This window comes from Schistocerca gregaria, chromosome 3, assembly GCF_023897955.1.
Source record: "Schistocerca gregaria isolate iqSchGreg1 chromosome 3, iqSchGreg1.2, whole genome shotgun sequence".
Classification (NCBI taxonomy): domain Eukaryota; kingdom Metazoa; phylum Arthropoda; class Insecta; order Orthoptera; family Acrididae; genus Schistocerca; species Schistocerca gregaria.
The window spans coordinates 426,592,443-426,619,874 of record NC_064922.1 but is presented as its reverse complement, the minus strand read 5'-3'; the positions used below and the strand labels follow the sequence as shown (position 1 = coordinate 426,619,874).

The following is a 27,432-nucleotide window of genomic DNA, read 5'->3' as shown; positions in this document are numbered from 1 at the left end:
CAATTCAAGAAAACTATAGTAAAACTAAATGACGATAGTCAGACGAGACCTAAAATACGTATTATACAGCGAACCATGGATAAAGAGTCTTATATTGGGAGATCGATTGTCACTACTTTTTAAATTTTATTCGTGCAGTTCTTTCGAACCTTTAAGTTCCCAGCTCTCCCTGAACCATGTTTTTCTGGTGCATCTCTTTTTCTTTTTTCTTTTTTTTCAGGCATAACCCTTTACATCGACGCAGCGGCAACAGGGAATCCAGTTGTGTTGTATTTCGCTCTGCTAAGGTGCCTGGAGGGACTTTCTTCCGGGAACGAGACATTGCTACCATACTTGCGCTGCAGTTACTTCAGAAACTTCTCAATTATTAGTGGTTTTGTAACTTAGCCTTTAATTAATAATGACACTTCACACGTCTCGAGGTTTCTCTTCTGTTGCTTCCTTAAAAAAGAACATTTCGCCAACAGACCACGCTGCTAAGCTCCAACGAGGAACATTCTCGAAGGATGAAGCCTCATGTGGCAGGATTGCGTCATATCTATTCCGACAGATTAAAAAAATTCGTCCGATCAGAAAGCCATTACCCTCGTCGAGTCACAGGACGTTATCTTTATGTCAGTTGCCATAAAACAGATTTATTTCTGTCAGAAAAGCGTGAGCATCATTTTTACGGTAGTTTTCGCTGTATTCTTACAATATGCTGGCTACAACTATAGGAATTTTGCTATGATGTGTCCAACTACGTAGATTAATTCTGTAATAATTTCAAAGTATTTATGTTTTGTGAGCCTATCCTACTATGCTTAATCAAGCGCTGGGAAAAATTACTCGACAGTACGCAAACAGACTGTTCTCCGCAGTATAGTTTCTTTTTTTTTTTTAGTGAAATTGTTTTCTCCAACACTGTCGTATCATCAGCTTGAGATTTTATTGTGTGTCAAGAATATTTGCTTCCTGAAGATGAAAGCGATAAACTTATGTAATACAGTTTCTAGTTTATGTGGCTGATAAAGATAGAAGGAGAGGGCTGAAATCTGGTGCCAACACATAGCCTACAGGTTTCGTATGCGACCAAAGGGCCGCCGAGCCTAACGTCTCAGACAGCGAGCTGCGACTGGTATAGACCAAAGGGGTACGTTCCTTCACTCCTGCCGGCCGCTGCGACCGAGCGGTTCTAGGCGCTTCAGTCCGGAACCGCGCTGCTGCTACGGTCGCAGGTTCGAATCCTGCCTCGGGCAGGATGTCCTTAGGTTAGTTAGGTTTAAGTAGTTCTAAGTCTAGGGGACTGATGACCTTAGATGTTAAATCCCATTGTGCTTAGAGCCACTTGAACCTTCACTCCTTGCCACAGTAAGGAAAGGACGTGATCAGGAACTATGTCCGATTATCACTTCTATCCCTGTCATCCGAAAGTTGTGATCCAACTAGGTACTTCTACGTTGGGAGTCATCGCACTAAGTTATCAGCATCCACGGACATGTAATGATGTTGTCATTTGGTAGCATTTGCTTTGAGATTTTGTGGATTGTGAATGTAGATGTTGGTTCTGCTGTGGTAACCAACGACACATGCAAAATATTAGCTCCTGCGTACAATCAAAGCATCGCTATCTAGCCCCTGATGCAGCGAATAAAACTGAGAGCAGATTTCATGCGGTTTTCCAGAAGCCTGACACTCCACGCATGCGACGGCGCCGTATAAATAGACACGATCGACTAATGAGTGAACACCCATCCCGCACCAGTGACATTTCAATCAGCGCCGATGATGCTGTGTAGAGACGGACCGTGACTGACCTGCTAGTGGGTATCTGTCTGGGACATCCACGATTACGGAAATATCAACGGGAAAGCGTGAAAAGGAGCTGACGTAAAAAGACATGCGCCATGGGGACAGCACAAATTTTCTTAACCAACTTATGCTACTTATATTTTCGTAATTATTCTCATCTGACTGTAATACACTGTACTAGTAGTAACGGAGAAAATGATGCGGCTTTGATAGGTAAGAATATCTGTTAGAAATAGTTTGACATCGTTCTTGAGTGCACTCTTCTGATTCAAGTTTCATTGGGATATCAGTTCCACTGTGCCAAAGCCTGTTGTTCTATAATTCTCGTTCACCATAGTTTACGCATTCTGCAAGTGCTGTTTTCCCATTGTGTTATTAGTTCCCAGTTGTAGAACATCTTCGACGCTGTCCCAACTGTATAGCAAATACAGGTTGTTGTTACAAGAGGAATAGTAAATATTTTAGGGGGTGATAGGGTAAACTAATCAGTTACAGAGGTTTAACTATCAGAATCTAACCCAAAAAAATACTCAGAGATGATGTTAAGGAAACGTAAATGATTAAGCTGAAACTTGATTTTAATAAATTATACTTCCGACATGTGACAATGTCATATGTAGCCTGAAGTCTTATTGGTGTTCTTTTATATCATTTCGTCTCTTATGTTTGCTTCTTCTTTGTATACTTCGGTTTTCAATAGTCCCTACAGGCAGAAATCTAAAGGATCGGGGTCTAGGGACCACGGTGGTCAAAGGACGTGACTATTTCTGCCGATTCATACTTCGGGGAATGCAGCTATAGATGTTGTGTCACGTGACCTAGAACGTGAAGGGACCTCGTCTTTTGCAGTAATGCTGGAAGCTCATTTCAAGGAAGGCTCCATAACGGAGTCCTGTAAGACGAAGCGGTAATACTACAGGTCCAGTCAACTGTCTATCATACCACGCGACACATTTACGGAGAAGCGTTCTTGAAAATGTCTCTCCACAGAGGCATGTGGCTTTTCGTCGGACGTCTGTGTGAGTTATGAATGTTACTGATATCTTACGAGTGTAAGCGGCTTCTTCAGAAAACTATATTAATGGGATCTACAATTAGTCAGCGACAAAATTCCAATCGTATACTTTTTCCTCTTTCTCGAAGGTTTTGAATAATCTGTAAACAGAAACTGTGCGTCCGTTATGTCTGCCATATTATTGTATGTGAAATGCCGATATCTGTAGAATTGTGCATCTGCTAGTTGAAGGAATATGTTGTATTAACTGAGTAACGATTTCTGTTTCATTCACATTCTGTTAATTTGCACGTTCAGATGAAATATGACTAATGGGCATTTCACTAATTTTCCATAGTTCTGTGGAAACACAAGCAAACACACTTGAATCTGATATTCTGCGGTTAGAAAATCGTCTACCGAAATTAAAACTTATCTCTGTAAACAGCTGTGTCTCCGCAACCAGTAAAAGTTGGGGATACGTTTTATTGGAATTAGCCTATATTACTATCTCCTGTAATAATACTTTTACTCCAATAGTGCCCTGCATGCATTCTAATTCATCGTACAGTATTAGTTTCTCAAACCTCTCACAATGAGATCCTCGGGCACCTGCAGTGCTAAAAATTCGATCACAAACTGGAGGTAAACCGTTACGCTCCACATCATGTCTCTTCTCGAGCACATTCATTCAGATTTCGGTGCTACGTCTGGAACACTGTATAGAAAAGCTTTCGTTTCATTATCCTCGACACCCGGCGTGGGGCAGGGAAAGGCAGTTGGCCCCGCCCCCCTTCCTCTGCCGTCACCAACCGCCATCCATTGTAGAGCAAAATTTCCGCAAAAAGAACTCTCTTATCAGCCAGAAAAACATATCATCCTAACATGTACTGGATATCTCAGTGAATGGCAGCTAGTGTATTCAGAGAAGTTTGTCGTGAAATCTCAAAACTGTTGACTCTTTAAACAATCAAACTCCCATGCGTAAAACAGCTTCGGATCTCTGATTACTTTGAAAGTGAGTCACTAAGTTAAATTTTTGACGTTAACCATGTAAAACTTTTGTGATTGAAGACGCTCCGTTTTAAAAAGGTTAATGTTCATGATTTTCAATGTTTACTACGTCATATCTATTGGGCTATTGTACAGTGATATATTATTGAAGGTAGATTCAGAGGTATATGCGGACACTGACTGCAAAATGTCTAGCGAGTCAAGTCATGTTAGTAGTTAAGAAGTAATAAATTAAATCGTCATGCCGGATGATGGAGGTTTAGTGTGTGAACAGCAGAAACGCAGTAAACAATAAACATTTTTTCCCTTTATTATTTTGTGTGTATGTGGGATGGGGGTGGGGGGGCGTCCAAGCGGGAAAAAGTTTCGAACAGCTTTCAGATTAGGTGTAAAGCTTGTTGCAAGTCGCTAAGCGCAGGGACTCTCAAATACTGGATGAATACAGTCTCGGTAATTTGTGCGTTCTGAGTTAAACACTGCCTCAAAGTTTCTGACTGTAATACTCGTCTTGCTGTTTTAAACTTTTGACTTAAGATCATTCATCTTATTTAATGATTTGATTATGACATCATTTTTTATTTTTAAATGCGGTCGAGTACTGTATGAAATATTGAAAACCAAATTTTTACTGTCCCTGGAAGCTGTTAGATAGGCAACGTACAAGTGCTATCATGCACCGTGTTAGCCATTTGGTAACACAGATGCGCACGCTTATTTGCACTCAGAATAGTTACCTGTTTCAGTTGTTCATTACACTGCACAATCGCCTTCGAGGTGGTCGCCTACACTGAGGAAACAACTGCAGAGTGGAGGTAAGAAATTGGCACTGGATTCTCTCGTAAGAAACGTCTGTGCAGTTTATAACACCAAGAGACAAGAACAAGTAGCAGTGTACCACAAACTTCTAGTAGCCAACAGGGACAAATAGAAAACCTGAAGTACCAAAAGCTCCTCCGATTACGCTGGTTTCAGGAGATACAAAACACAAATCGATTAGAAGTCTGCAAAATGATTTTTTATTTTTATTTTGCGCACATATATGTTAGTGACGTGAAAGTGAGTGTCGTTTTAAGTTTAAGAACAGGTACTAGCAAGTTTCCTAAGATAATATTTTAAGCTCTCATGAATTCCGCACGAACACAAAATTTAGACGAATCTTTTTCATACAGCAAACAAAGACGTTATGGCGGCAGAAGTTGAAGTAGGTGGGATCCAGAAAGAACGTGAACAACTTGTACACAAAGCGAGGGTGGAGCGTTAACTGTGAATTCTATTGCTTGAGCCTTGTCCCGCAGTTATGTAGGATCAGACATCGTTAATCGGATTTGGCATGGTAATGGTGAAAGGATGGCCGGATGCCCTTCCTGCCGCCACCCCGTGCGCCCTGGGACGGAATTAGTTTACCCCAATTGTCTGCATCGAGTGTAATCCATGGAATAGTTCGAAAGTGTTCAGACGTCTGCGAGCCGTGTAACTGAGGCGGAACATGGGGACCAGCCCGGTATTCACCTAGTGGGATGTGGAAAACCGCCTAAAAATCACATCCAGGCTGCCCGGCAGATTGGCCCTCGTCGTCAATCCGCCGGGCGGATTCGATCCGGGGCCGGCGCGCCTACCCGAGTCCAGGAAGCAGCGCGTTAGCGCTATCGGCTACCCTGGCCGGTCGAGCGTTAACTGCGTTTAATACGGCAAAATAACGACCGATTTTGTCCATTGTTAATCAGGATACACGAATTCCTTGAAGGTAACGGAAATAGATGGTTGCACGTGAAGAAAGCTATCTTCAATAAAAAAAGGGGGCTCTAATGACATCAGTTACCAGCATCATCTACAGATACCAATCGTGGAACACAATAATGAAGGAATGTGTAAGACTGGCCGAGGAAAAAAGATGAAACTGCTAGAATCAGTAATTTTGTGCTAAAGATGGACAGGCACAAAAAAATGGTTCAAATGGCTCTGAGCACTATGGAACTTAGCATCTATGGTCATCAGTCCCCTAGAACTTAGAACTACTTAAACCTAACTAACCTAAGAACATCACACAACACCCAGCCATCACGAGGCAGAGAAAATCGCTGACCCCGCCGGGAATCGAACCCGGGAACCCGGGCGCGGGAAGCGAGAACGCTACCGCACGACCACGAGCTGCGGGCAGCAGGCACAATTAAGAGCACAAAAAAGGTAAGTAAAACACCAGAAAGATCTGGTGAGGAAAGAAGTCTGCTAAGAAGCCTTACTACATTAAAGAACAAGTACATATTGTAAGAAATCCGGCCGATGCAAGAAGAAATCCAAATGTTATGAAACAGATTCACCTTCTGCGACTATGCATTGACATCAGCTGTTCGGGACACATGAAAATTTGTGCCGGACCTGAACTCGAACCCGTACTCCCCGCTTATTGCGCATTGTCATCTTAACCACTTCGGCTATCCCAACGAACCTCCAGAACCGATCCAAACTCCCATATGTCACGGAGTCACAACCCTTACGCTCGCACAGTTCCTGATCCCGCACAGGGAGATAAATATTACACTATATTTGGCCCGTCGAGGGATCGATATAGGTACGTCATTGGCGGTTATAATATCTGTGTTTATACACTGTCTGTGTCTTCATAATACAGTGCCCTTCAGACTTGCATGTGCGTCTGAAGGAACAGACACTGTCATTGACGATTACAGCTGTAGTAAACAGCACGATATAGATTCGCATTCGACTGTGCACTGACGTCGGCTGTTTGCGACACATGAAAATTTGCTCTGGACCGTGACTCGAACCCGGATTTCCCGCTTATCGTGAGCGTCGTCTTAACCACTTTGGATACCCGAGCACACCTCACATCTCACGCAGTCACAACCCTAATGCTCATACAGTTCGTGATTCTCGCACAGGGAGACAAAAATATATCGTCATTTTAGCCTTCCGGACATGGCTATATAATTGATTGTTATAATGTCTGTGTTTATACTCTGTATATTCAAAATGAAAACATTAGTATCAGATAGGAATGAATTAAGCATGGAGTTAACGCAGAATCACACCTATATTAGTCCGAAAGGGACAGCTGTGGGAAATTATAACTCATTATAACTCAATCCACAGGATTTAGAGATAACTTTAGCTACTGCTGAAAACGAATGCAGTGATTATCAAAGTTGCAAAGGAGACAAAGCTGCTAGAACAACAATAAAAAGTACATTTGATATAGAACCATGAACCTCTCAAACAACGGTCCATCATACCACAGCATAAGGGTATAATGGTAACTATTTTGCGAAGGCCAGATCACAATACGTAAAAAATATTATAATAAATAACCTGAGGCGTTGTCGAACACAAGTACACAATTCGATGTAGAAATATGAAACATTTTATATGCTAACGTGGTGTGATCTTTTTTGAGGTGGAATGTCTCCTCAGTAGGAATCAATATGGATTTCTCAACCAGTGATCGTGAGAAACTCAGAACGCTATTTCCATAAATGAGAACCAGGGGGATTAGGGATGGCGTTCAATACAACTCCACCCTGTTGCCTAACGAAGATAGCATGGATGTATGGAATTTATCACTGGCATTGTGATTTGATTAACAACGTACTAGTTAACAAAACCGAGCATGTCTTTCTCGGCGAGGAAACATCAGATACTCCAGCGAACTGTCATAGGACCATTACTGAGTCCTCTATATAAACAACTGACCCGTTGATATCGTCATGAGCTCAACGATAGAGTTCACAGATAGGCGCTATACAGAAATTCTGTGTGACCAGTGGCAATCAACGTCTTACGCAGGAACTTGATGCTGTCACTCATCATAAACTGGAAGGTACTTCACGTAAACAGGAGGGAAGGATACATTACTATCTCATTACAAAAATGGCTCTGAGCACTATGGGACTTAACATCTATGGTCGTCAGTCCCCTAGAACTTAGAACTACTTAAACCTAACTAACCTAAGGACATCACACAACACCCAGTCATATCTCATTACACCATTGGTAATAAATCACTGGATGATGATGATGATGATGATGATGATGAGTGTTTTAGGGCGCCCAATAACAAGGTTATCAGCGCCCTTTACCAAAAGATCAATTAAATCACTGGAAACAAACTGTAAACTGTCTAGGAGTAGCAAGGGAACCGGTATCGGATCGGGGTAAACAGATGGAATCTTAGCCTTACATGTCAGCGCCTCTAGTCTGCTAGAAGATCTCGCCCCACGAATAAGCTTCCGCGTTCAGGGGCACCGTCAGACTGCTGTTTGACACCACAATGTCGGAAGTTAGTGCGTGTGGTATCGTGTGCAGAAGTCGTTTATCAGTCATGATAAGATGAGCAGGCTGAAGACGAGCTCTATGGACAAGTTTCAGAGGTTGTTCAGCGATATTTTCTGAATATTTTGCTATAAGTGAATCGTGGTCACCGGTGGCCCGTTAAAATGTAATAATGTATTTATGATTTATTTTGTTTGTTACCCCAGTGACCGTTATTTCAATCAAAATATCTACACAGCAGCAAAAAAGTCTGAAAACGTCATCATAAAAAATACAGTGCTAAGTAACCATCTGTAGACAGATTCAAACCACTATGAAGTCGTTGACGTCGGCGCCGAACTGTTTAGCCTAGTGTCATCGCATCGCTCTTCTACTGCGTTCAGTAAACCCATACCCGGGGTGCATATCGGCTAACTCATCACCAGTGAAGCTATTCCTATTGTTATAAATCAACACCATTGGCCGAAAGAAAAGCCCGGTACAGAACCGAGCAGTAATGGATGTAAGCTTGTGGGCGTGACTAGAGTAGACAATCTTATGAACAAAAAGTGCCCAGAGTGAATGGAACAAGTGTGTTTCCAGCCAATACACACACGACAGACCGTCACCGTTTGCACTGCTGTGCAGATATTTCAGTGTTACATCTACAATGAAGTGCTAAGGGAACTGGTTTAGGCATGCCTATTCAAATGCAGAGATATGTAAACAGGCAGAATACGGCGCTGCGGTCGGCAACGCCTGTATAAGACAACAAGTGTCTGGCGCAGTTCTTAAATCAGTTATGCCTGCTACAATGGCAAGTTATCAAGATTTAAGTGAGTCTGAACGTGATGCCATAGTCGGCACACGGAGCGATGGGACACTGGATCTCTGAAGTAGCGATGAAGTGGGGATTTTCCCGTACGACCATTTCACGAGTGTACCGTGAATATCAATAATCTGGTAAAACATGAAAACCCCGACCTCGCTGCGCCCGGAAAAGATCCTGCAAGAACGGGACCACCGACGACTGAAGAAAATCGTTCAACGTGACAGAAGCGAAACACTTCCGCAAATTGCTGCAGATTGAAATGATGGCCCATCAACAAGTGTCAGCGTAGGAATCATTCAACGAAACATCATACCCTATATGACTGCATGACACAAAGCTTTACGTCTCGCCTGGGCCCGTCAACACCGAGACTGGGGTTTGGTGACAGGAAACTTGTTGCCTGTTCGAAAGAGTCTCGTTTCAAATTGTATCGCACGAATGGACGTGTACGGGATCCATGGAAACCGCATGTCAGCAGGGGAATGTTTAAGCTGGTGGAGGCTCTGTGATGGTGTGAGGCAAGTGAAGTTGGAATGATGTGGAACGCATGACACGTATAGATATGACTCTGACAGGCGACAGGTACGAAAACATCCTTTCTGATCACTTGCATCCATGCATGTGGATCGTGCATTCCAACGGACTTTGGCAATTCCAGCAGGACACTGTGACACCCCAAACGTCCAGAATTGGTACAGAGTGGCTCTAGGAACACTCTTCTGAGTTTAAACACTTCTGCTGACCGCCAAACTCCACAGACATGAGCATTACTGAGCACATCTGGGATGCCTTGCAACGTGCTGTTCAGAAGAGATTGCCAACCCTCGTTCTTTTACGGATTTATGGATAGGCCCCGAGGATTCATGGTGTCAGTTCCCTCCAGCACAACTTCAGACAGTACTCGTGTCCACGTCACGTCATGTTGCGGCACTTCTGCGTGGTCGCGGAGGCCCTACATGATATTCGGCAGGTGTACCTGTTTCTTTAGTTCTTCAGTGTATTGTACAACGACATATCAAGCAATAAATCACATTAAATCAATTTAGCCTGTAATGAGCCACTGGAGAGCACGTTCCCTTGTACCAAAATATTCAGTAAATATCTCTGAACAACCTCCGAAAATTTGTCGGTGGAGATCGGGTACGCGTTGTACACTATCTGATTAAAAGTGCAGACATTCCTACGTAATGCGGAATTGACCATTAGATGCTACAAGAGAGGGATCAACCATTGTGGAAGGAGGTGGGAAGTTTCGTGTTGCCAGTAGAAAAGCAGCAAAAGCACAATGCGTCGGTCACGAGAGCTCAGTGACTTCGAATGTGAAATCGCCATTGGATATCACCTGATTAATAAATCCAACACGGAAATTTCAACCCTTCTAAAAGTGCTCGAGACGACTGTTGGGTCATGTAATTGTGAAGTGGAAACGCGGAGGAACACCCACGGATAAACCAATACTAAGCAGGTCACATGTATTGACGGATAGGGACCGTCGAACATTGTGGAGGCAGGGCATGAAATCAGCGGAGAGGATCATTACTGAATTCTAAATTGTTATCAGCAGTCCTGCTTAGGAAGTTAAATAGAATAGCCTACGAAGGTCTAGCAGCTACTAGCAAGCGACACATTTCTGTAGTCAATATTGAGCGGCGCTTGACGTGGTGTAAAGGAAAATGCCAATGGAGAGTGGATGACTGGAACCGAGGGATTTGGAGTGATAAACCACGCTGAACCGTGTGGAAATCCGGTAGAAGGATTTGGATTTGACGAATGCCTAGAGAATGATCCCTGCCATAATGTGCAGTACCAGCTGTGAAGTTTGGGGGTGGTGCTTCGGTGGGGGTGTTTTCTCTGGGTGGTGAGTGCTCCTCCTATAGCGCTTAAGGAAATGCTACAAGTGGAAGGATGTAAACACATTTCAGAGAGTGTGTCCTGCGTACAGAAGAGGAACAGTTGGGCGACGATGATAGTTTGTATGAGTGTGGCAATGCATCGACGTATAGAGAAGCATCGTTTGTGGACAATAACATTCTAGAAACGATCTGCCCAGAATCCCAACCTGCCCCAATGGAAGACGTCAGGGACGAATTAGAACGCCGCCCTCGCTTTAGGCCTTCTTCTAGTTTCGGCTCTCGAGGATGAATGGGACATCATTTCTCCACAGGCATTCACACACCTTAGCACAGCAGAAGCCGTCATAATCCGAAGGATGGACACACTCCATTGATGAGTATTCTGATCAGATAGTGTATATCAACTGTTGAAAGTGAAATCCAGTGTATACACAATTGGCCATTAAAATTGCTACACCAAGAAGAAAGGCAGATGATAAACGGGTTTTCATTGGAAATATATTATACTAGAACTGACATGTGATTACATTTTCACGCAATTTGGGTGAATAGATCCTGAGAAATCAGTGCCCAGTACAACCACCTCTGGCCGTAATAACGGCCTTGATACGCCTGGGCATTGAGTCATACAGAGCTTGGATGGAGTGTACAGGTACAGCTGCCCATGCAGCTTCAACACGATACCACAGTTCATCAGGAGTAGTGACTAGCGTATTGTGACGAGCCAGTTGCTCGGCCACCATTGACCAGACGTTTTCAGTTGGTGAGAGATCTGGAGAATGTGCTGGCCAGGGCAGCAGTCGAACATTTTCTGTATCCAGAAAGGCCCGTACAGGACCTGCAGCATGCGGTCGTGCATTATCCTGCTGAAACGTAGGGCTTTGCAGGGATCGAATGAAGGGTAGAGCCACAGGTCGTAACACATATGAAATGTAAAGTACACTGTTCAGAGTGATGTCAATGCGAAGAAGAGGTGGCCGAGACGTGTAACCAATGGCACCCCATACCATCACGCCCGGTGATACGCCAGTATAGCGATGACAAATACACGCTTCCAATGTGCGTTCACCGCGATGTCACCAAATACGGATGCGACCGTCATGACGCTGTAAACAGAACCTGGATTCATCCGAAAAAATGACGTTTTGCCATTCGTGGATCCCAGTTCGTCGTTGAGTACACCATCGCAGGCGCTCCTGTCAGTGATGCAGCGTCAAGGGTAACCGCAGCTACGGTCTCCGAGCTGATAGTCCGTGCTGCTACAAACGTCGTCGAACTGTTCGTGCAGATGGTTGTTGTCTTGCAAACGTCCCCATCTGTTGACTCAGGAATCTAGACGTGGCTGCACGATCCGTTACAGCCATGCAGATAAGATGCCTGTCATCTCGACTGCTAGTCATACGAGGCCGTTCGGATCCAGCACGGCGCTCCGTTTACCCTCCTGAACCCAACGATTCCATATTCCGATAACGGTCATTGGATCTTACCAACGCGGGCAGCAATGTCGCGATACGATAAACCGCAATCGCGATAGGCTACTATCCGACCTTTATAAAAGTCAGGAACGTGATGGTAAGCTTTTCTCCTCCTTACACGCGGCATCACAACAACGTTTCACCAGGCAATGCCGGTCAACTGCTGTTTGTGTATGAGAAATCGGTTGGAAACTTTCCTGTCAGCACGTTGTAGGTGTCACCACCGGCGCCAACCTTGTGTGAATGCTCTGAAAATCTCATCATTTGCACATCACAGCATCTTATTCCTGTCGGTTAAATTGGCGTCTGTAGCACGTCCTCTCCGTGGTGTAGCAATTTTAATGGCCAGTGGTGTATAAATTACAAAATGCTACTATGCATTGGTGCTCCGAACAGTATTACTTTCTGACTCAGGTTGGATGTTAGCGGCAACAAGCCGGAACCACCCTACATCTACAGAATCCTCCCCTTGAGCACACCTGAATAGTACGAAGTTATATTACGCATATGGTAGAGAACCGTACTTTCCGTTTATCATCAGTAAACTGAACGGGATCGGTAAGGCTGAGGGGATGTGACACTGTACGCGTAGCATTCTATATCACACGATGTAATCAGACCACTCGAAGCAAGTCTCAGAGTCAGGCCTTACAGAGTTGTGTCACCTGTAACGAGATCATTGAAATCTAAAAACAGACACATTACTGATGAAAGAAAGTAACTCGATTCGAGCTACAAGTTTCGGATCGGCGTCCAAGCTGGAGGCGGCCGAGGTTCGGCGAGAATGGGCTTGCCCACAAACAGGCGAGAATAATTGCGAGTGGCCAGCGACGTCACCTTGGCACTGAGGCGGCTAGGCCTGGGATGCAGCCAAGGCTGGCGCCGTCATTCACAACGGCGCAGCGCGGCCCCGCCCGAGCGCGGGCCAGACACACACACACACACGCAGAGGGCGACTGACGTCTCGCTCCATGCCGTGCTGCTGGCCCTCGCCACTCGCCGCCAGCTACTGGACGTCTCACGCACAAATCTCCGCAAGTGGAACATTTTTGCTTTACATTCGCATTGAAGTACAGTTGAAATACGGCTGTAGTAATAATTAATAATTCCGTATGGCTCAACGCCACCTGTGTGACTTGCCTGTCCCTAACCACAGCAGCGTTCCTGCCGGGGATAGGGGGCTGGCTCTGAGCACTATGGGACTTGTAGTCCCCTAGAACTTAGAACTACGTAAACCTAACTAACCTAAGGACATCACAGACATCCATGCCCAAGGCAGGATTCAAACCTGCGACCGTAGCGGTCGCGCGGCTCCAGACTGTAGCGCCTAGAACCGCTGGGCCACCTTGGCTGGTGGGATAGGGGGCTTACAGTATAAGGAATAATACGAAAGACACGCCGCTTCTGGCAAATCTTCCGCTGGGAAGGCGGATGGAAATATTCAACGGTCCGACTAGGATTCGATACTGCGATTTTCCGTTTCCATGCACGCGCTTTACAGCTAGACCATGATGTCCAACCAAATGTTTGTCCGCATTACACGCCATATAGACAGATAACAGATAACAGAACGCAGCATGTCTTTCTCAATGGAGAGAAGTCTTCCGAAGTAAGAGTGATTTCAGTTGTGCCGCAGCGGAGTGCCGTAGGACCGTTGCTATTCACAGTATATATAAATGACCTTGTGGGTAACATCGGAATTTCACTGAGGCTATTTGCGGGCGATGCTGCAGTATATCTAAAGGTTGTAACAATGGAAAACTGTACTGAAATTCAGGAGGATGTGCAACGAATTTACGCATGCTGCAGAGAATGGCAATTGAATCTCAATATAGACAAGTGTAATGTTCTGTGAATACATAGAAAGAAAGATCCTTTATCATTTAGCTGCAATATACCAGGTCAGCAACTGGAGCAGTTCATTCCATAAATTATCTGGGAGTAGGTATTAGGAGTGATTTAAAATGGAATGACCATATAGTTGATCGTCGGTAAAGCAGACTGAGAGTCATTGGAAGAATTCTAAGGAAATGCAGTCCGAAAACAAATGAAGTAGGTTACAGTACACTTGCTCGCCTATTGCTTGAATACTGCTCACCGGTGTGGGATCCGTACCGGATAGGGTTGATGGAAGAGAGAGAGAAGGTCCAGCAGAGAGCAGCACACTTCATTACAGGATCATTTAGTAATCGCGAAATCGTTACTCCAGTGGAAGACTCTGCAAGAGAGACGCGCAGTAGCTCGGTACGGGCTTTTGTTGATGTTTTGAGAACATCCCTTCACCGAGGAGTCAAAACGGTCCAAACGCCTCTGAGCACTATGGGGCTTAACATCAGTGGTCATCAGTCCCTTAGAACGTGGAACTAATTAAACCTAACTAACCTAAGGATATCACACACATCCACACCCAAGGCAGGATTCGAACCTATGACCGTAGCAGTCGCGCGGTTCTAGACTCAAGCGCCTAGGACCGCTCGACCACACTGGCCGGCTCACCGAGGAGTCAAAGCAGTATATTGCTCCCTCCTACGTACATCTCGCGAAGAGTCCAAGAGGATAAAATCAGAGAGATTAGAGCCCACACGGAGGTATACCAACAAGCTTTCTTTGCACGAACATTACGAGACTAGAACAGAAGGGAGAACCCATAGAGGTACTCAAGGTACCCTCCTCCACAAACCGTCAGGTGGCATACGGAGTATGGATGTAGATGTAGATGTAGACGAGGGGCGTTTAATAAGCAATGCAACACATTTTTTTCTCGGCCATTTTCGGTTGAAAAAATTCGGACTTTGTTGTGGTACATCGCTTTAGCCCATATAGAGTCTCGAAGTACCGACTGGGGGCGACGCTATATGTAGCCTTCAAAATGGCGTCTGTAACGGAGGTGCATTCTAAGCAGAGAGCTGTCTTTGAGTTTCTTTCGGCGGAAAACTAGAACATCGCTGGTATTCAGAGGTGTTTGCAGGGTGGTGGTAAGTAAAAACACGGCGAGTCGTTGGGCGAAGCCTCCGTCATCTTCGTAGCAACAAGGTCGCGCAAACCCGTCCGATGTTCCGTTTGCCGACACGCCGCACACGGTAGTGACTCCTGAAACGTTGGAAGGAGCGAGACTCTCATCCGGGGTGGTCGACGGGTCACAATCAGACGCAGCTCACTGGACTTCTCCGTTGGTAGTGCTGGTACGCTCGTCCACCAGTTGGGGAACTCAAAGGTGTGTGCCCGTTTGGTCCCTCGCAACGTAGCAGAAGACAATAAAGAGCTTCCAACTGTTTAGCCCAATGAAGAATGCACTCCGTGGGAAGCAGAACATGGATGATTGGGAGGTTTTTGATGCATCAAGACACTGTATATTGAAAAACAGGGTTTTATAGCCAAAAGAGAGAGGAATAATACGGTGTATTGGAATCATGAATAAAACCAATTTGCTTTCAGAAAAAAAGTGTTGCATTACTTATTGAACGCCTCTCGTAACTTTCTCACATATTTCCAACATAGTATCGGTTGCAACAGTGACCAACAAAATGAGAAAAAGTATTTGGTTCTGTCTGTAGTCGCACTTTGTTTTGTCTGCTGACTACTGGTTTGCTACTAAATACCATCATCAGGCAGCCAGGCAATGTACTGTGTGTAAGACACACCTATTTGGTTGCGCAAATTTCATGACAGCGCTTCGGGGTATGACCTAATGATGATACTTGGTACCGAAACCGGTTGTCGTTAGACAAAATAAAAGTGCCGCTATACACTAAAACAAAAACTTTTTCCTGTTATGTTTCTGATCCCTCTATCTGCTGAAATCGATTGTTGTGGCGTAGATGGACATTTTTGGCAAATTTCTAAGAACTTGTACGACGTTTCTACCCAGCATATGACTCAGTGTGTAGCTATACGAGCTTGACAGTGTTAACAAATCTTAATTCCAATGGGAATGTTGTCAGTAATAAGTGAAACAAAAAAAAAAAAAAATCTAGCATACTTTCCTCATTTTGATTACAAAATGTCATGAGGGTCTGATTTTTGGGTTAAAACATCTAGTAAAGATGAGGTTTTATAAGTCCAAATGCAAATGACTTCCATTATCTGTGTTGTGAATTAAGTACGTCTTCCAGAGGTTTGTACGTGAATCTGGAAATACTTACTACTTCCCAGTATATTTATTGCATAACAAAATTTGTTGAAAATAATACATCTCTTTCTCAAACCAACAACGTTATGGACTGGTGTTTTCGTGGCATTGCGTAGGACCATTGATCGTGTAGAGCCTTTCTTGACCAATTTGATTTAGAATCAGTCCTCGAACATAAGTCACCTGTACGCTCTGAGTACGGAGATGGACAAGCGAATCCTTTTGTCACCTGTGTCCCATCGCTCGTGGGCCAACTATAACACTACATTCAAACTCATTTAAATCTTAATAACCTATCAATGTAGCAGCAGTAACCGATCCAACAACTCTCCAGACATTTGTTGTCTTATATATCTGTGGCCGACTGCAGCGCCCTATTCTGCCGGTTTACATAACTTTGTATATAAATATGCATGCCTACACCAGTTTCTTTGGCGCATCAGTGTAAATAGTCCGTAGGCGAATCTTCTCAATTCTTAAAGCAGTAGGAGTAAAACACAGAGAGCAACAAGAAAAGTCTCTTTGTGACAGAAACCTTCATGGTTCTTCCCTGGACCCAAAATTTACCACATCTTATTCTAATCCTACATTTGTGGGGTTACCTCGATCGCCCATTCCCTCGACATGTATCCCTCATCAGTTGTACGTGCAGATAGTCAAGGTACAAACAAGTGGTTGAAATAATGTGACTCGACAGAACAAATACTTAGCTTCGTTAAACGCTCTTCCGTCGTCGGCCAGAATTGTTCGACAAAGCGATTGTGATGTCTGCACTCCTCGCATTGCAGTCTCATATTGAACCATCGTGAAATAAAGCTATGTTTCGTGCACTGTTCTAAAGACAACATGAAAGGAAGCGTGTCATAAATCGACCAATGGTGTGAAACAAATACCTCACTTATACCTTATCAAAACTGGCGCCTGCTCAGTGCTGAGCGAGATCGGAATTTCACACTCCTACGCTAACATGAATTTTGTGACAGTTTTGCCACCCTTATACCTGCCAGAGAACTGTTAATTATCTGTGTCCCAGAGATGACTGTAATGAGTATATGTAAAATACAGTGTTCGTTTTATTATTGTGAATTACTGTAAAACCAAATAAGGGCAGAGAATGAAATCCGGTTACCCATTTCTGCAGCATAGGGCCAATGTCATCATCACATATTGTGAATCCATGAAAGTGGAGAGCTTTGTGATTTTGCTTTATTATCAACTGTCCGCTACCACCTCTCTTCATTCGTCCAATTATCTAGTGGAAAATTTTCGATTTTGTTGTATGGGAGCTCAAATGGTTCAAATGGCTCTGCGCACTATGGGACTCAACATCTGAATTCATCAGTCCCCTCGAACTTAGAACTACTTAAACCTAACTAACCTAAGGACATCACACACATCCATGCCCGAGGTAGGATTCGAACCTGCGACCGTAGCGTTTACGGGCGCCGGTGCACTGAAATAGCTGCTCTACTTAACACATTAAATTCTAGGAAAATTAAATGCAATATCGCTTTAGCATTGACAAAAAGGGGAACGGAAGTACGACCTAGAGCTTTATTACCTGCACTAATTCGAAACTCTCCTTTCCTTAACTGGCTTCCTATTTCGAAATAAGTCACAAAACAACATTTTCAAATAGAGTGAGTTTCAATAACCGAGATGCAAATAAATAATTTATTACAGCGGTCATCTTGAGGTGATGTGATCAAATTTTGTTACGGCAGACGCTTCGTCTGCGATCAGTTCTATGGTGGAAGCCCACTTTCAGAACCTCCAAATTGCTCAGATTTATTGAACCTTCTTTACTGCTTCAACTATGGGTGTCGCATTTATTTGTTCCACTTCAGCAAGAAAGTGCCTTCCAGAGGGATCTCTCTCTCTCTCTCTCTCTCTCTCTCTCTCTCTCTCTCTCTCTCTCTCTCCCATCCGAATAGGACTCGGAAGGCCTAACGGTACCGTTCGACCGCCATGTCATCCTCATACGACAGTCGTCACTAGATGCAGATATGGAGGGGTATGTGGTCAGCACACCGCTCTCCCGGCCGTCGTCAATTTTCGTGACCAGAGTCGCTACTCTTCGATCAAGTAGTTCTTCAGTTGATCTCATAAGGGCTGAGTGCACACCGCTTGCAACACCGCTCGGCAGACCCCAACAGCTACCTATCCAAGTGCTAGTCAAGCCCGACGGCGCTTAATTTGGGTGATCTGACGTGAACCACTGTTACCACTGCGGCAAAATCGACGGCAGAGGGATGTCTAGCGATAGTAATTGGTATCCATATCGTTCCGAAATTATTGTGTCTTGAAACCTTGGTACGCTACCCTACAAGCTGACCCAACACAATAGTCGATACGCTTCGTTTTGCCAAACCGTAAGTGGAACTCATTACATTTCTTTATGGGAGTGTGTTTCGTACACTTCTATGATTTACAATTACCTCTTACGATGACGACGTAAGCACTGTCTGAAACAAAGCTTTCGTTGAATCCAGATGAGAAAATATTTCCTGTAGAATGTCAGATTGGTTCAGAGCGTTCTGTGGTATAAGTAAGAATACCTGCAGCAACGTTGCATTTACAAGTTATTTCATTTGCTTCACATATATGTGTATGAGGTTAGTGTATTCGAATCTGGGCTTCTGGGAAGCCAGAGAATCCATTATATGGTTCAGATCTCACCAGCCAGCTGATACAGATCCCACCAATGCAGGAACCGTCTGTCTGGATTATGAATTCACAGGAGTTGCTGCATGCATGAAGTACATATCTCATTAATTGTTCACCATGTACCTATCTCCATCGTCTATACACGAAAGATATGTTTCGCCCATGTAATGTTAGTGAAAAGTCTGTAACAGATTTAACTGAATCACGATACCTGATGCTAAGCAAGTATTAGGATTTAGTAATTTCACTAAAGTCAGAATAGTAGCTCAAGCTGAAAAGAAATCCATTGGTACTGTGGAGGAGAACCCATCGTTGCACTTTTCTAGACTTAATTAAAGGAAGAAAACGGAGGAAATTTAGAAACCATGTATTTCCTTGCTCGTACAGCAATCTTGCGGCTAATCGATGTAAACGAGTCTTTTTGGCATCGTTCATGGTCGACATGATATTGACCATCATACGCTCGTATGTCCAGCAGAGATTAAGTGCCAAGAACGTTGGGAATAATGTGATATTCCGACATTGTTCTGTAGGGCAAAGTCGTAGTGCATAAGTTTATCTGTTACCACATTTCAACTTGTCAGTAGAGCCTTATGTTTGGTCATGTATCCAATAGATCACTACTGTACCCCCTACATAGCGACTGATTTCGCGCTATTGAAGGTGATATAATTTTCAATAACCTGAAAAATATCTTAGCGAGTAAGCTGCTTGGTAATAAGCAGTTTCGCATGCAGGCGTGCGACGCTAAATTGTAACAAATAACAGAGTGAAATGCAAACTGGATTATGAGGTGTCTTCCACATACACGAAACGTTGCCGAAAACGGAGATTAATTTTGTTCGTAGAAAAATTCATGCAATACCTTAAGTGTAATATCCTGGCACACTGTAAATGGAGCTTCCTTTCCAAAGTAATTCGTTCCGGTTTTCGTAATCCCATGCGTGAACTATCCGTCCTCCCAAGCAAACTCTTAACAGTTTTGATATTCCTCCTCACTAAGAAAATGTTGGTTCTCTTGTGTTTTCCTTGCAGACATGTTCAGGTTGTACCAGAGTTAATGATAAAACTCGGCCTCAAGCACAATCAATTCCTATTACGAGTACGTGATCTGCTACTGCATGTAATTGTGAAGAAAAGTGTCCTTCAGCCTCAATATGACAGTCATTTCGTCTTGCGCACTGTCTCGAACACCGCGCTGTGGCACATATTGTGATGAAATGACTGCAGAAGCCAGCATCGCCACTAAGCACTAGCTTCGACACAGCTAGGAGTTTCCCTCTCACGCGGATGTGCCTTTTCATCTTTAAACAGAAACAAGCCTCTTCAATGGCAGGAAAACATTAGAACGACTGCGCCAGTACCGCGGTTCTGCTTGCCTGCGCTGCTGCGATAGAAGCGTGCGGTTCCCATTACTAAGAAATAATTTGACCTACCTATAGACTGGATCCGATCATCTCGTCCAGAATGTTATTTTCAAGTAGTTAATAGAGCGGAAGATCTAACTGATTGACATATACCGTACGTTCTAAAGTTAAGGAGATTCTTGTCCCCTACAACAAAGGATGATCCAAAATAAGGTTGACAAATTTCGATGTGTCGTAGAAGGTGCCTGAAGGAACAGTTTGACGACAGGAATCCAAGGCCTGAAATTTCATCCGACGGGACTACGGAGCGTAAAATGAATAGAGACGAACACCCACCGGCTAGCATAAACCCGTTGGGGATTGTTGAAGGGAGTGGTTTACGAAACCCAACTTGTGCCAGACCAGTTCTTGGGTGAGAACGAAGCCTCTCGCGACGATACTGTAGAATAATTTTTTTTCGTTTATCTTCTCACAATCTGGGAAACACCTCAGGGTTTCAAAGATCACCTTCGTCAGAGTCGTCGTCCTGATTAATGTGGCGATCTTCGAAAGGTTGAGTTTTACTTATATTTTAAGCGACAAGAAAACCGATAAAATTTTACACGAGTACTTAGGTGGAAGGACGCATGCAACGCGTGAAGATGCTGGCACTATCCCGGGCGTCTTCGAGCAGGGACTTAGTGGCAAGCAGATGATAAGCAACAGCGTGGACAGGGCCTACGAACATTTCCTTAAATTGTGCGTTTAAGCATTGGCCTCAGTACTAGTGTCCAGTGCTCCACAGTTGTTTCTTGTGTTTTGCGGACCGCAATAGCCCTTTAAATTAAAGAAACATGCATCGTTTCTTACGAATCTCGACTTATTGCCGAAATGTCCAATAGCGAAGGTGTACAGTAAAAGCTGTTCGGTGGTTTAACGACAGGCACTGGTTCGCCATTTTTGCTATGCTCTGTAGTGTCGTTGGATGAACTTCCCAGACAAGTGTCCCAGTCCACAAGTTGTTCTCCTAGGCACCTTCTACAATACCTTAGGGTTTTTTGGTATCATTTTGGAAAGCCTTTGTATCCCTGACGTCCGTATCCGTTGTTGAGCGGTCAACGTATCTGTCTGCCATGCAGAGGTTCCGAGTTCGATTCCTGGTGCTGCCAAGGATCTTTTCTTCACAGATACAAAAATTACATCACATAAGCTTAAAACGCGAAAGGCAAAGATCCCAAGTTCGAGTCTCGGTCGGGCACACAGTTTTAATCTGCCAAAAAGTTTAATATAAGCTTAAAAGTTAGTAAAACTGTTTTGTTTCCCTAAGAAGACAAGTAAAGCCGAGATATTAGATAAAGGAAACTGCAAGTGTGTGCGTATATATCAGAGCTGAATTACCTAGATTTCTGGGAGATCACCAGTTTCAGTTCTTCAAGGCAAAAATTTCCTAGCTTGTTTTGGGAGTATGCGGAGGAAGATAATTTAGGATGCAAGGTGTTTGCGCCCCGAAATCGGTTTAGCTACTTGAAAGCAATGCATACGTGATATTTCATTTCAGTGATAGTACTAATTGTTAAGGATTACGAAATGAACAACCATTTTAAAAGTCCGACTGATTTCGCCCATATGATGCTATATGGCGCCTAACCAAGAAATTTCCGAAAACTTTATGGAAACTTCGCATATTACATATGTAAATGAGTGGCAAGGAAATTCTTACTACCATCATTTGGACATCTGAAGCACATCGATTTCCGAAACTTTAGCAGCTTCTCAGTACTTCGCTCCGACTGGGCATAAGCTCGGTAAGAGCTTTGTATGGCGTTATTTTCTTTCTACAAAGTGCCCAGCTCGCGTCACCTAACTGCTGAAAGAAAATTTAGGTTACTTTGTCGACTGCCGCAAAATATTAAGTTAGCAAATGGGGAAGAACTTGCTGTTCAGTGTTTCTGGACCATTATGAAGCCAGTTTTTTTTTATTCATTTCAGTTATTACAAACATCTGCACTTTCACGTCGCCTGACTCCACTAGGTCAGAACATTGATGTTATCGACCCTTTACAAGGAATGAAACGATATGTTACCATGCTTTGGCTTTTGCTGATCATCTAGGGAAAAACTCCTTGCTTCAACATACATCTACATATACGCTAATTAATCAGCTGACAATGAAGGCTTCTCCTTTTCCGTCTGTGGATGGAACTTGCAAAGAAAGACTGTTTCAAGCCTTTCAGCAAACTGTAATCCTCTTATCTCTCGATTTCCACTCGACTGATATCAAAATGAGCAAAACTCTGATTATCTGAGCTGCCTGCTCTTACTCAGGTACAGTAGGCTCGTTAATCCATCCTCATAATGGTCCCCAAACACTCTAGTGATACTATACGTTAGGCAGTACAATCGATTTATGAGCAACCTCTTTGCAAATCCAGCACTGATGTAAAGAATCCCGTCATCTGCTTGGACCAGGGCAGAGCTTACATGGTTGCAACACATTATTACTCCGGCACATCTTATGGTGGCTTGCCAATTATTAACGTAAATCGAGAAGGGTGTAGTGTGTCTGTTGAAGACTATGCGTCCAGCAGTCATAATGAGGTCGCCTGTCCAGTTTCACGCTCCTTTTAAAATCCAACTCGAACCGATCAAGAGGATGCAGTGGTTGAGGCAGTAAAGGAGTGTGGTTCAAATTTCTAAACGGCCAGTCATATTTCATTTTTGCTTTTCTCATCGTCTGTTCAAGTTATTTCAGGGAAGTGAACGACTGGCTCTGTTTAAAAAAGTTATGACGGACTCAACCTCCTATCTTTCTCCAACAAATTTGGTCAACCAGATCTTCAAGCATTCTTTCTGTCCTATAAGAATGTATTTTGTTTGTCGTGTGTAATCCTAATGTCTAATTCGATATACGACAGATACATAGTGTTAACAACAACAGTTTGTTTCATTTCCCAAGCATCTCGCTGACTGCGAAGATGTCAAGAGATCGCTCTCCTGGACCTAGCCCGCAGAGAAGGGCACGCACGGGAGCCCCCTGAAATGACAGGTATAAAACAAAGACCGCATTTCTCTCTTTCAGTACACTGAACAAAAATCCAAATGTGTTTCTTTCTACATACTCATTATTCTCCACTAACGAGTTGGTTTTCAACCAATTCTTTCTATCAATAAACCGAGCATACTACGTCATGAGGTCTGCGACGGCGCAGAGGAATGTACGAGTGCAAGTAAAGTACTGAGAAATTTGTCTCGAAAAGCCGAGACCATAAGCATAAGAGATATCTCTTCGTACAGACTACAATGCTTGCGATTAACCCGTACAATAGAAACCAAAATATTCCCATGATTTCTGGATCGATGTTCACGAGTAGTAATTAATTATATGGCACTACTGCAGGCAGCCTTGATGGAATATGTGGTTGGCAACTGCCAGAAAAATTTCACCATGGTTGTCCAGCTTATGGAGTCAAATACCGTGCATATAGATTTCGAGAAATGTGTATGTACAAGTGTTAACAGTATATATTTAAACGGATTACGCGCTACTTCCGCGAAGAACATTCTCGAGTTCTTGAGCGGAATGGGTAATCGCTGAAAAACGATCGATAAGCCACGTACTCGTAAATTAAATTGTGTAATAGTTTGTTTGTCCTACAGTGTCAGTGCATTAACGTACGAAGTTATACTGTCAACGAATACTAATGGTATTAGGGAACTGTGGCGCAAAAAACACTAACAGAGCGCTGAAAAGTGAAATACCTCAACGTGCATAATTGAGCTGACAGGTGCGGGCAGTCCAATACGAGAGTCCATAGAATATCGACAATATGACAAACACATTCTTCATCTGGACATCTTTGCATGACTTCTATTTAATTATGAACATAACACAGCATTTTCATTTCTTACATAAGTGTTGCGGACGACTTAAGGGTAATAAACAAAATCACTGTCACCTTCTCCCGAAAGCACAGCTATAATTAGTCGGTTATACTTAAGTTGATAGGAGTACATTTTTCCCTATCACCACCATTTCGATTAGAAACACAAATATGAGACCAAGAAAATAACAAGATTCATGCCGTATGTTACTGGAGTGTACAGATCGATGACACAGAAGGGTAGGGCTGGGGAGTGCAATGCGTAGTGTCTGCGACCTTATTACTGGAAAATACACATAATTAATTATTTTCACTGTGCTCCGTGCTTCTCGTGACATTAGGGTCAGCTTTGTTTTCGGTTTAGTGGCGTTCTGTGGTAACTGATAAGTTACGATGAGACTAGATTGAGTATAGTTTAGTGGTTGCCATAAATTTGTGATTTCATTAATTTGCGCAATTCAATGACAATTTCAGGCAGCCGATTTGAATAATTGTTCTCAGAAAGTGAATGCATCGTACTCGCACCCATGAAGAAGTATTAAAAGTTGGCTGGTGTACGGTGGAAACACGGGTTAAGTCACTTTTATTTATTTATTTATTTATTTATTTTTTAAAAAGAAAGAAAGAAAGAAAGAACTCATCGAATGTGGAACGTGTCCGTCTGCAGCTGTTTGTTAATAATGTAGATTACACAGGCATAAGACTTTTTACATCATTTCTTCTCACCTTAACACTGTTCATTGACTTTTAGTGAAGTATAAGGTCAAAAGGAATGTTTTCATTTTGCAATCACAAGCAAAAATGACGACACGCTACGGTAGTTTCAACTACTTCGAACATTTTTGCCGGACTTGTAGCACCGCTAACAATCCATATCCTACAGGCAATTGTACGATTTACAATAATTGCAGACATCTATTGCATCCGTGTGGCTAAGTAAAGAATGTTTTCTGCTAATATATGTTGCCCTTGAAAAAACATATTATCTAAAATGTTTACGTGGAAGAGAAAGTGAGTCCGTTACCGAATTGAACAAACTTAATATGATTATCGCGTTTACGAGTCGTTGCTTGGTGTTATGTAATGTCATTTAACTGCAGGTTTGTTCCATAACGAGGAAGGTGAAAAAATATTGTATTTCCGGAAGGAAGTTTGCGACGAAAGTAACTACATTCAGAGCGCCAATTCCCGCTCGAGTCGATTACGATATTTCTTCTACTAGCGGTTCACAGATGCTGACCTCTCTGGCACGATAAAGCGACACTCCGTAGCGTCAGTACAGGCCGTCGCGAGATAAACGTGAGCAACATCACGGAGCCCAGTGGCTCAGTGGAATAACATCCGTAGAGGGAACTCGCTACGGAGCTCACCGTCGTAATACCTGTTTAACCCTAGCGTGTATGCGTGGCGTTTATTGAGAGTACGGTCCGCGACGTGTCACAGGGAGAAAACAGGTTCAACGAACAAGCGCGAACTTCCGCGCCACGGGAGTTGTGGGCGAGGGAAAGCACATCGGATGTGCACGCTCCAGTGGCCCGCAGAACGCCGGGTCCGCTGGCAGTTGGCGCGGATACCTGCGCCAGGCACAAAAGCCAGATCACGCATGATCACGCACACCGAGCTTTCCAGCCGAATGAAGCCAACGGACAGCTGAATGAATTTATGAATGGGCCGCGAGGGAGAAATTTTCCACGCCCTCGCGTCCCCTCCCGAGTGTCCGAGGTTTCCTTTGACACTGGAGGCCGCGCCGCTGGAGAAAGGAGGGGCGAGGCGACCTGCAAGCACTGAACTCTAGCATTATACAGCAGATGTGGCCTACCTTGAAGAATAGGCGTTCCGTGGCCGTCGAGCACTGGCAAGGCAGCCGCACACACACACACTTGGCAGATCCCCTCTCTCACTGCAGGCACGGAACACACAAGTTATCGTCGCCGGACAGCATGTTCGCACACTCGACTCTCCTTCCTGACCATTCCGTCAATTATATCTCCACGTACGCAGTCGCCGTGCACCGTGAAAGGAGAACATCCTCTCCCTCGCGAACCCCAAGGAAAAGATCCCACAGACGAGTGACACTGTGCACCAAAAGTAATTTACAGCCAGGAACCGCAAAGGAGTCGTCCGGTGAGCGACGTGACAGCTACAGCGCTGGTCCGTCTTTTCTTTATTTTGTTTTATTTAATTTTTTTCAGTTTACACTCGCACTCGATGTCACGCCACGCACTCGTTCAGCAGCTGAGCTGCGGCGCCGCCATGACTCGCGCGCACTCGGCAACAGACGACACACACACACACACACACACACACACACACAAACACAGACCCACGCACGCACACGCACGGACACACACACGCATGCACGGGTAGAGAGGAGCGGGCTGGAAGAGGAGGAGGAGGAGGAGGAGGAAGGGGGGAGGGGGGAGCGCCAGTGCCGTCCAGTCCCGTGGCGCAGCAGCCGGGCGGAAAAACGTCCCGCGAAGACGAGAGACGGAGCTGGGGCGCGCTTCACGCCGCTGGAATGCACACGCTGTTACGGGCGGAGACGGTAGCGGCCGGCCGGCCGTGGGCAGTCGTGCTTAGCCGTAGCTGCGTGAATACTGGAGCCACGCAGCGCGCAGCGGCACTCATGGCAGCGGGCAGGCGCCCCGGGCATGCGCAGACGTCGGCGGCTGTGCGCAGAGAGCGCGCTGTCCTCTCCCCTCCCCTCCCCTCCTCTCCCCCCTCTCCTGTAGCCGGCATCTTGCGCTGCCGCCCTCCCCCCCTCCCACTGCTTGGCTTAACCTCCTACCCCTACCAGAACACCTACTCATTCGCCTGACTGCCAGCCTCGCTCGTTCATTCATAGCAGAAAGTGAATTTTGTTGCGCTACTGAGTGAACGAACGCCGCTCTCCTCAAAGACGGGCACCTCCTGGCTCTTCCAACAATTCTCTTCTCGTCCCGATGCAACACTGGCAAATTGCTGATCGTAGAGGCAGGTGAATTGACTGTAACCTCCTCCCTTTCTCGCCTAGAAATATTTACAAATAAACTCACAGTTTGCAGTACATCACTAGTTACTAAGTACATTAGCAGGATATGCTGCAGCAGGGCTTCCCAACGTGTGGTCCGCGGACCCCTTAGGGGTCCGCCGGCTCTTTCTAGGGGGTCCGCGGCCACGTTTCACCAAATCGTCTAAAATAATGAGT

General features: G+C 44.4%; 1 protein-coding gene across 3 annotated transcripts in view; it reads right to left on the bottom strand.

Moving 5' to 3' along the window:
- The window catches only part of LOC126356207 (protein sprouty-like), a 523,717-nt gene that overhangs the window by 295,426 nt on the left and 200,859 nt on the right, over window positions 1–27,432 (bottom strand). For 2 of the 3 annotated variants that reach the window (XM_050007020.1, XM_050007017.1), the window contains exon 1: window positions 26,065–26,838. The exons of the other annotated variant lie outside the window; for it this stretch is intronic. The gene's annotated coding sequence lies outside the window, so the exon portion shown is untranslated. Of the gene's footprint in view, window positions 1–26,064; window positions 26,839–27,432 lie in introns of those variants that run through there. 3 annotated transcript variants of the gene reach the window in all.